Raw genomic sequence first — 11,497 nt, 5'->3', positions numbered from 1 at the left:
GGGAGCAGCAGCTCCAGGGTGGGAGCAGGAGCTCCAGGATGGAGGCAGGAGCTGCAAGATGGGGACAGCAGCTCCAGGGTGGGAGCAGCAGCTCCAGGGTGGGAGCAGGAGCTCCAGGATGGAGGCAGGAGCTGCAGGATGGGGACAGCAGCTCCAGGAGGGGAGCAGCAGCTCCAGGATGGAGGCAGAGCTGCAGGTAGGATGGGGCAGCAGCTCCAGGATGGGGAGCAGCAGCTCCAGGAGGGGACAGCAGCTCCAGGATGGGGGCAGCAGCTCCAGGATGGGAGCAGGAGCTCCAGGAGGATGGGGGCAGCAGCTGCAGGAGGGGACAGCAGCTCCAGGGTGGGAGGCAGGAGCTGCAGGATGGGGCAGCAGCTCCAGGTGGAGCAGGAGCTCCAGGATGGGACAGCAAGCTCCAGGATGGGGACAGCAGCTCCAGGGTGGAGGGAGCAGCTCCAGGATCGAGGGAGCAGCTCCAGGATGAGGGCAGCAGCTCCAGGATCGAGGGCAGCAGCTCCAGGATGGAGGCAGCAGCTCCAGGATGGGAGCAGGAGCTGCAGATGGAGCAGCAGCTCCAGGATGGGGCAGCAGCTCCAGGATGGGGGTAGCAGCTCCAGGATGGGAGCAGGAGCTCCAGGATGGAGGGAGCAGCTCCAGGATGGGGACAGCAGCTCTAGGATGGAGGCAGGAGCTGCAGGATGGGGACAGCAGCTCCAGGATGGCAGCAGCTGCAGGATGGAGGCAGAATCACCCCCAGGGTGTCCAGCCCTGCTGGGGCTGCCCCTGCCTGTCCCACCCACCCCAGCTGCAGCCTGGCCCTGTGTCCTGACATCCCAAATGTTCCTGTTCCTCCCTTGTGGGGTGAGCTCAGCTGAGCCATCCCTCCCTCCCTGTTCCCAGCCTGGCTCCTCTGCTCTCTGACTTGTGAGGAACTTCAAAGCTCTGATCCCTTCAGGACACAGGGCTGTTCCCACTGACAGCTGTCAAACATCCTGCCCAGCTGTCCTGTGATGTGCCAGCAATTGCAGTTGTCTTTGACCAAAGGTTATTAAAACACTTCAGCAATTAATACACAGCAGGAGGAAGCAGCCTGGAGCAGGTGAAAGTGGGATGGGGCTGCTTCAGGTGCTTTTCCAGCAAAAAAACACACAATGTGCCATTGCAGCCTTTGATATCCAAACCTGCTCATCTCTCCCAGCCAGACTCCCTGTGTCTCCCAGAGAAGGCAGAACAAAAAGATGAACTAAAACTTCCTGGGGCTGCAGGGCTCAGTCTGCAGCACTGCCCTTCCCTCTGCACAGCTCCACAATGTCAGGGGAGCAATGAGGGAAAGGAAAAGGAGGATTTGGTTTTCTGGAGAAATCAAGAGGCACAAATCCCTTTCCCTCCTCTGTCCAGCCTCTATCTGCAGGATTCCTGGGAATCCAGCTGGCTCTGCTGGGTCCCAGTACCTCTAAACAACATCACCCAATGCTTAAATGTCTTTTTAATAGAGCCAGGCCAGTTTGTTATTATCTGTTGTAGCCCAGGGGGCTGTAGGAAAATTCCTGTTGTCCTTAGCGAGTTCTACCAGTTCTCAGCCATGAGGAGTTTGGGTTGCAAACACTGCCCCAGCTCAGGGGCTGCAGGGCAGTTAAACAAACAAACATGACCCCAGCCCAGCCACCTTCTCCTGCTGCAAGAGGCTTCACTTTCCTGAGCCCTGAGCTCATCCCCTGTCAATCCAAGGCAGGAAAATGGGAAGTGCCAGTCCCAGGTGAGTCTGACAGGGCTGGGAGCTGCCTGGGAATGCCACAAGGATGTTCCCCATTCCAGCTCCAGACATGCACAGGGAAGGAGCCAGGGGAAGGTTTCACTGAGAACTTTTTTTGTCCCTTTTTAACAGGAATTTCAGCCTGGTTCCAAGGAAACTTCATTTCCTGAGCCCAGCACTCACCTGGAGCACATACCCAGCTCACAGGCTGCCTCACACCTGCAGCTCAAACACAGAAACAACATTTCCTCCTGGAAAAAAGCCCAGGAGCTGGATTCCCCCCCAGTGATGCCCTGGCAGCAGCAGAGATGGCAGCAGCACCAGGAAGGGCTCAGGGCTGGGCCCACACTTCCCCAGAGCTGCCATTCCTCCCCAGGAGAAACTTCCAAACAGTTTTGAAAATGGACCAGATGCAAAACATCAGGGATTGCTCCCAAGCATTTCCCCCAGTGCTGCAGGCTGATCCAAGCTGCCTCCCCTCAGGAGTTTATCTGAGGCTGCAGCACAGATGAGTTTGGTCTCAGGTACCTCAGTTGACTCCACTCCTCCTTAACCCTGAGCAGAGATATGGAAATGGCACAGCAGAGGTGTCCTGGTGCTCACAATAAATTCCCCTTCTCAGGAGTGTGGCAGATCCCAGCTGGGCTCAGCTCCAGGCTCCAGAGGGGACCCTGGGGCTGCTCCCCTCACCAGCACAGCACAGCAATGGGATTTCATTCATTCATAACCAAAAAAAGGAAATGTGAATGGGTATCAGTGCTCCCTGGACTGCAATGAATGTGCTGAACCTTTACATGACAGCTCAGTTTCTGTTGGTAATTAGAAAAGCTCAGGCCAGAGATATTTATCTGTGAGCAACATCTGGAACTAATAACATCTCAGCCCTGCCAGCCTCCCTGGTTTCATCTCAAATCTGCTGATACTTGCTGTTATTAGTTTATTTAGTTGCCTCTTCAAGCCTGGCTTCCTGTAATCATCCCATCATGTGAAAGTGTTCTCTACACAAAAATCTCTGTCCTTCAGGATCGTTGCAAAACTCTCCAACCCCCAATTTCTACAGGCTCAGGAATGAAGAGACAGAAAGGAAAATAACTCCCTCACACACCCCACAAGGTGAAGCAATTTTAAAGCCAATCTTCCACCCAGCAAGGACCTGGTTGTGGTTTCCAAGCAGAGCCAGGGCTCAGGACACATTAGTGCTGTGCTGGTCAGTGCTGGACTCATCAAAGCACTGCAAATTTTAATTATTTCTCACTTCAGCTCTACACCTGTCATTACTCATCTGAATCACTCATGGGATCCTGGAGCAGAGGATGTTTTGGGGTGGCCAGAATGGGCACACAGCAGAACTCATCCTGCCTTTCTCTGCCTCAGCACTTTGCAGGAGATGACTTTCCCACAACAGCTTGAGAAAACAGCTGTGGGACCTGATTATTTACAGAGAAGAGGAAGAACTGGGCTCCACAATCTTGATTTGACTCTGAAATTGTCCCTGGAATGGGGATTCCATTCCTGGATGCCAGGAGACACCCCCTGCTCTTGAAGCATTGAAATGGAAAGGCAGAGGGGAGAGGCTGGGGACAGCACCTGTGGGAACTGATTCTCATTCCCAGGAGAAAACTGCAAAGCCCAAAGGCCCCAAGTGAGTCAGAGCTGTCCTGGTCCCACTCAGGGAACACAGCCCTGGACAGGCCCACGTGGGAGAAGCTCCAGGTCCTTGGAGCTCTCAGCTCTTCACAGGCACAGATTGGATTTCCCTGTGCAAATCTCTTGGGAACACCCCAGTGTTGGTCCTGCTCCTTCCCCCAGGGGCTCCAGCTTTGTCCTGCAGTCACCAACCCCCCAAAATCACACAGGGAGAGCTGTGGGTGATGCAGCAAAGCCCAGGCAGAGCCAGCAGGGCTGAATCCCCCTGTAACAATTAACATTTCTGGGCTGGAGAATGGAGAAACTTCAACTTTTGGGGCTCCTGTCCTGGTTCAAGGGGGCTGCTGTGTGACAGCAGAGGAGCTGAGGCTCTGGCTGGGCCCAGAGAGATTTCTCAGGGAGTGCTGGGACCCTCTGGAGTCATTCCAGCCCCTCCATGCACAGAGCAGCTGCACCAGGTGTGGTCCAGTGCCAGTGCCAGCTCACACCTCAGCGAATCCAGGTAATCCCAGCTCACCTCAGCTCCTTCTGCTCACAGCTCTTCTTCAGAACCCAAAAGGGGAATGAACACAGGTAATCCCAGCTCACCTCAGCCCTTCTGCTGCTCACAGCTCTTCTTCAGAACCCAAAAACCTGGAGGGAACCCAGGCTGTGCCCCATGGATCCTGCCAGAGCTGCAGCTCCCCCAGCATGGTCTGTCCCAAACAAACATCCTCCCCCCAAAATCCTGCCCCAAATCTCCCTCCAAACATCCTCCCCCCAAAATCCTCCCCCCAAAATCCTTCCCCCAAAATCCTCCCCCCAAAATCCTCCCCCCAAAATTCTCCCCCCAAAATCCTCCCCCTAAAATCCCCCCCAAAATCCTTCCCCAAAATCCTCCTCTCAAAATCCTCCCCCCAAAATCCTCTCCCAAAATCCTCCCCCCCAAAATCCTTCCCCCAAACCTCCCCTAAAATTCTCCCCCCAAAATCCTCCCCCCAAAATCCTCCCCCCAAAATTCTCCCCCCAAAATCCTCCCCCCAAAATCCTTCCCCCCAAAATCCTCCCCCAAACCTCCTCCCAAATATCCTCCCCCAAAATCCTCCCCCTAAAATTCTCCTCCGCAAAATCCTTCCCCCCAAAATCCTTCCCCAAACATCCTCCCCCCAAAATCCTCCCCACCAAAATTCTCCCCCCCAAATCCTCCCCCAAACATCCTCCCCCCAAAATCCTCCTCCCAAAATCCTTTCCCCAAAATTCTCCCCCCAAAATCCTCCTCCCAAACCTCCCTCCAAACATCCTGCCCCCAAAATCCCTTCCAAAATCCTCTCCCAAAATCCTCTCCAAAAATTCTCCCCCAAAATCCTCCCCCCAAATCCCAGCTCCCCCTGCTCCTCCCTCTCTGGCACCTCTCTGTCACACTGACACCAAACAAACCCAAATAACTCTGACCCCTCACCCTGCTCCTGGCTTTGTCCCCTGGCTACAATCCAACATCCACACTGAAAACTCTTCCCATCTGAAATAAAACCTAAATCCAAATCCCATCAGTGCTCAGATAACAACTCTGAGCAAAGCTTGGAGGAACTCATTGGGTTGTTTTTGGATTGTAGGTCAGATGTACAAACCCAGCACAGCAAATCCAGAAGGTAAATTTAATTTTTTTCAACCTCTGCAGGGCTGGAATTTGCTTCTTGGGGCAGGTGGATGTTGTGGGATTAAGAGAAAGTTCACTGCAAGGTACCAGTTATCCCATGGAGTGGAAAAATAACAGGTATTTTGTATTTTGCAACATTTCCAGAGATGCACCAAGAATGTCCTGGGTGGCAGGGAGCACATGGCAGCTGCTGGCCCTTGGGGCCTGGGGATTTTCCTTCCTCTTACAAAACCAACTGGTGCTTGGGCTTTGTTAAATAAATCAATCAATCCTTTCTTACTTTGTGATGTGAGAACCTGCCCCTTCCTGAGCTGATGCTGTTTTATTTTCCTCACAATTTTATGGCACTGAAGGCCAGGTGGGAACTATTGAGAATGGAAAACCTGATTTATCTGATATTCATGGAGAATAAAATGATGGAACATCCCCAGCTGGAAGGGATGAAGGATCATACAAAAATCCCTGGCAGAGTGTCCAAACCCTCCTGGGTTCTGGGGAGCCTGGGCACTGCTAAAATCCCTAAAATCCAACCAAACCTCTCCAGCCCTTCCCTGTGTCCCTGCCAGTTCTGGTTCCAGGCTTTTTGGGCAGCCCCACATGCACAGAGCCACCCCCAGGGCTCCCATGGCATTCCCAGCCCTGACCCTGGCAGGAATTTCATGCAAGTCTCAGGAAAATTTGCCTACCCTGAGTGTCTCCCCACCCACACAAACCACTGGGGGAGATGTGACTTTTAGCAATGCATTTTTAGCCCAGTTTAAAGCTGGATCAAACAAATCAGGCTGCACCAGCACAAACTGTGTCTCTGCTGCAGCAGGAACTGGCCAAAACCCAAGCTCAGCTGAGTCCTAAAAAGGCACAAAAGGAAGTTTGGGTTTCACCTGAACCTGGAGATTTATGGCTCTGACAGTGAAACCTTTTCCTGTGAGCTCCTACAGCAGCTCCAGGATTAATCACAGCCAGTGAAAGCAGCGCCTGCTGCTCTGATTTTCAGCATAGAATGGAATAATTTTAGGATAAATTAGAAAAATCTAACCTGAGTCATGCCTAGGAGAACACAACCACCTTCAGAGCTCGGTGGAGGGGCAGAGTTGAAGACTGGGCTCAGATGAAGGATGCCAGATTGAAGGTTGCTGAAAGCCTTGCTGTAAAAATTTCAAAGTATTTTATCCATTCTTGAATAAAAGGTCAGAGGAAGGAGAGCTGAGGCTCCCAGCTGGGCTGTCTGAGCCTGCATTTGGGTCTCTGCAGCTGAAGATGCTCAGGGGGCAGGAGGGGAACATTCCCTGCCAGGACCCCAGCACTCCCTGAGAGCTCCCAGCTGTGAATCCATCCTGTCACAGCTCTTTGGGGAGCACAGCCTGGAGCTTTCAGTGCAGACAGGGCCCTGTGAGCCTTCCCCAGGGGATTCTGGATTGGGGATTGATTGTCCTTTCCTTCCCCACAGGGACAAGCTGGCCCTGGCACCGGGCAGGGGAGGGAGCCTCTGCCCCCTGACCCCAGCGTGACATTTGGCTGACACTGCTGCACAGCCCAGCCCTGCAGTATCTGATCCTGGTCCCTGTGATGTCCCCAGGACCCTGGGCAGCCCCCCTGGCTACCAGATGGAATTCTGGCCCCAGGGGAGGCTGTAAAATGCACAACCCCAGAGTGCCCTGAAAGGGAGATGTACTCATTACACAAACCTTGGGTGGCAGCTCCAGCACCGTGCTTTTAATAACTGCAGGGATGTTGAGAAGCAAATAAATTACATGATGAAAGTCTAGAAGGCTGCAGAACCCAGATATGTAATAAGCAAGGCTGGCACCAAGACTGAAATTTTGCCCCCTGGGCTTGGCATTTTGTCTGATGGGATCCGGAGCTTCCGGTCCTGCTTGGCAGGAAAGGATTTCTCAACAACAACCTGCAGAACCCTCCTGGGAGGCTGGAATGGAATGACAGAGATCACTGGAACTCAGGGAGGTTTGCACAGGAAACAGGGACCAAGGTTTCTCTCCTGACTTTTGGATTCAAAGTATGGACCTAAACAACATGGGAGTTTTAATGTTGGAAGGAGTCAGCTGGGTGAGGTTTTGTTCTTCCCTTTGCTGGTGCACAAGTAGGGGATCTGGGGTCTGGGTTGGTTGATTCCATCTCCATAATTTAATGTGTTCCCACTGTCCCAGGCTGCTCCCAGCCCTGCCCAGCCTGGCCTGGGGATCCAGGGGCAGCCAGAGCTGCTCTGGGCACCTGTGCCAGGAGCTCACCCCTAACAGGGAACAATTCCTTCCTAAAGCTCATTTCAGTCCCCCAAAATCACCACAGCTTTCACCCAGGGTGGACTCTGCTTGGAATTCAAATATTTCCATGTTCAGGCCCCACATCAAGAGCTGCTCCCAGTGTCCAAAGCAGGCTGGAAAATCCCCCTTGCCCAGGAAAAGGGGACAGCAGGGTCTGCTCTCACTGCTCAGGACAGGCTGGAAAATCTTCCTGCCCAAGAAAATGGGACAGCAGGGTCTTCTCCCACTGCCCAAAGCAGGCTGGAAAATCCCCCTGCCCAGGAAAAGGGGACAGCAGGGTCTGCTCTCACTGCTCAGGACAGGCTGGACAATCTCCCCTGCCCAAGCAGGGTCTGCTCCCATCCCCATCCCAACCAAGCACAGTTATTTTCCCTGGCAATCACAGCTCTTGTTTGCAGGGCTGGACGATGAAATTGGAGGAAGAGCTGCCTGACCTTCCATTGTGTCACGGAAATCGCTGCTCGGAGAGATGCTGAGCTCAGCCCGGCTCCAATTCACTTTTAATTCTCCTGTCGGAATAACACGGGGAGCTCGCAGCCTTTGCACGGGGATTTGGGAATAATCAGCCCAGCAGGAGGAAAGTTTTTCTGGCAGTATTTACATTTCTGACCTCAGCTCAGCACCATAATGGTGCCCTGTCAATCTGGGAGTGCCTGCGCTGACTCCTGCCCGGCTCTATTATCATTTCTCAAAAGACCTCCCGTAAGGGTGAAATGACCTCACATTAGCGCTAATTTGGGGCTGACTTTCCTATTCAGAGCAAACAAAGCCGGGGGTGTTTACCCAACCCCAGCGAGCACAGGGACCACACACAACCCTCTGCACCCAGCCCGGGCACATCTGGGCACATCTGGAGAAATCTCTGGGCACAGAGGGTGGAAAATCTGCACCCAGCCTGGGCACCTCTGGACACATCTCTGGGCACAGAGGATGGAAAATCTCATCCAGCCTGGGCACATCTGGGCACATCTGGACAAATCTCTGGGCACAGAGGGATGGAAAACCTGCACCCAGCCTGGGCACATCTGGGCACATCTCTGGGCACAGAGGATGGAAAATCTGCACTCAGCCTGGGCACATCTGGGCACATCTGGGCACAGAGGATGGAAAATCTGCACCCAGCCTGGGCACATCTGGACACATCTGGACACATCTGGACACATCTCTGGGCAGAGAGGGATGGAAAATCTTCACCCAGCCTGGGCACATCTGGACACATCTGGACACATCTCTGGGCACAGAGGGATGGAAAATCTCATCCAGCCTGGGCACATCTGGACACATCTGGACACATCTCTGGGCACAGAGGATGGAAAATCTTCACCCAGCCCGGGCACATCTGGACACATCTGGACAAATCTCTGGGCACAGAGGATGGAAAATCCTCACCCAGCCCGGGCACATCTGGACCCATCTGGACACATCTCTGGGCACAGAGGATGGAAAATCCTCACCCAGCCTGAACAAACAGCCAGCACAGAGCCCGGCTCAGCTCCGCTGCTGTCCCCAGAGGGAAGGGACAGCGGGCACCCCTTTCTTCCCCTACCTGACCCAATTGCATCCCGCTGAGTCACAGAGCCTCAAACACTCGCTGCCTCATTCCTCAGCTGCTTTTCTGCTCCGAAGATTAATGTGATGGCACCAAATCACCCTGCACGGCCAAGAAATTCAGTGTGTGACTGCCTGGGAAAGGCTCAGAGCAGGGAGAGCTGCAGGAATCAACAGCCCCATCCCAGGATTAGGGACAGCACAAAGCGGGGCAGGGTGGAAATAACAACAAACCCGGCTTGGTGTTCGCCAGCACTGAGATAAACCCGGATTTTTGTTGTGTGGAATTGGGGCTGGAACATCTGGCAGAGACCCCGATCGGGGCTGGATATTCGAGATTAAATATCTGACACAGAGCCCGATCAGGGCTGGATGTTTGAACTGAAATATCTGACAGAGACCTCACATCAGGGCTGGATGTTTGAGATAAATACCTGACATAGAGCCCATCAGGGCTGGATGTTTGAGCTCAAACATCTGACACAGACCCCACAGAGCTGGATATTTGAGATTAAATACCTGACACAGACCCTGCATCAGGGCTGGATGTTTTATCTCAAATATCTGACATAGAGCCCCATCAGAGCTGGATATTTGAGATGAAATATCTGACATAGAGCCCATGAGGGCTCGATGTTTAGCTGGAACATCTGACACAGGCCCTGATCAGGGCTGGATGTTTGAGTTTAAATACCAGACACAGAGCCCAATCAGGGCTGGATGTTTGAGATGAAACTGACAAAGACCCCGATCAGGGCTGGATGTTTAAGATAAAATACCTGACACAGACCCCGCATCAGAGCTGGATATTTGAGATTAAATATCTGACACAGACCCTGATCAGGGCTGGATGTTTAAACTGAAATATCTGACAGAGACCTCACATCAGGGCTGGATGCTTGAGCTAGAACATCTGACACAGACCCCGATCAGAGCTGGATGTTTAAGATAAACACCTGACATAGAGCCCAATCAGAGCTGGATATTTGAGATTAAATATCTGACACAGACCCTGCATCAGGGCTGGATGTTTGAGCTCAAACATCTGACAGAGACCTCACATCAGGGCTGGATATTTTATCTCAAATATCTGATACAGACCCCGATCAGGGCTGGATGTTTGAGCTGAAATATCTGACAGAGACCCCACATCAGGCTGGATATTTGAGCTCAAACATCTGGCACAGACCTCACATCAGGGCTGGATGTTTTATCTCAAATCTGACACAGACCACGATTAGGGCTGGATATTTGAGATTAAACACCTGACATAGAGCCCAATCAGAGCTGGATATTTGAAATTAAATATCTGACACAGACCCCGATCAGGGCTGGATGTTTTATCCCAAATATCTGACACAGACCCCGATCAGGGCTGAATATTTTATCCAAATATCTGACACAGACCCTGATCAGGGCTGGATGTTTTCCCCCTTCCCTCCACAATTAAAGAAGGTTTAAAAATCCGAATCAAGAGTGAGCACAAACATGTTATTGGCGGGGTGAGTAAACATTTCAGGCCCTTGTGCAATGGTTAATGACAGCGCCAGGCGTGTGTGAACTTCCTGTCCCTGTCCTGCACTTCATCCTCCACTCACCACGGCAATTAGGCTGCCCTGCACCAGGGCTGAAATCCCTGCGCTGATTTAACCAGGGTAATTTCCTCTCTGGGACTGCTGGAGATTCATCATCACTTCTCCAACTCCGTCTGGAATTCACTCGTCAGCACCACGCGGGTTCTGCTGGTGGCAGAACCTGGGTTTGGTTTTGTGCAGGAATTTTCTACACTCCGAACACCAAATATCCCAAATATGCAGCAAAGTCAACTCCCCCAGCGCAGCACACAGACAATAAAGCCAATTCTCGCCTTGCTCACAGCAGTTTTCACTGAAGATGAAGTTTAATTACACCCACCCTAATTTGCAGCGAAAGTGGCAGAAGGAACTGGTGGAGTATTTGAAAGAGAAATTAAATGTACACCTTAGTTCTATATCTAAGAAGCTGCATTTGCACATAAAAATGTCGATTTATGTATGTAGATGGGGTAAGCAGACAGCAATTCCCTATTTTTAGAGCTCCCTGCCCCTCTGGGTGTCCATTCTCCAAATGTCTCTGAGAAAGGAATGAATTACCTGGACTCCCAAAAAACCATCTCAGACTCAATAAAAAAATCTAAAAAATAATTCAGAGGAAGGAAAAAACAAAAGAAATCACACAGTAAGGGACTGGCAGCTAAAAGGGCAGAATGCTCTGCACAGAAAACTGTTTTGTTTATTAAAACAATTAGTGCAGCTTAAAAGGAAGAGCACGGGAGGAGGTGTGAATGAACTGCCCTGCTCAGAACTGAGGTGTGGCTGCTCCGGAGGTTTTCCCAGCATTTTGGTGTCTTTTGATGTAAACCACAGAAACTGAACTATATGAATTAAAATCAGAGCTCCTTAAAATTCACCAGTTCCAGGATTATTCTCGGGAGCTGACCCATCCCTGGAACAGCCCACAGGGGTACAGTCACAAAGGAGCTGACATGAAAGTTGGAGAAGTCTTTGTTGACTTCTTCCACCCCAAGGTTGACCCATTTCCAGCCATCAGGAGTTTTCAACCTCTCATGGATGAGGAGCTCTCTAATTTTTCCAT

This window comes from Catharus ustulatus, chromosome 26 (assembly GCF_009819885.2).
Source record: "Catharus ustulatus isolate bCatUst1 chromosome 26, bCatUst1.pri.v2, whole genome shotgun sequence".
NCBI classification, from domain to species: Eukaryota; Metazoa; Chordata; class Aves; order Passeriformes; family Turdidae; genus Catharus; species Catharus ustulatus.
This window is presented reverse-complemented; position numbering follows the sequence as displayed.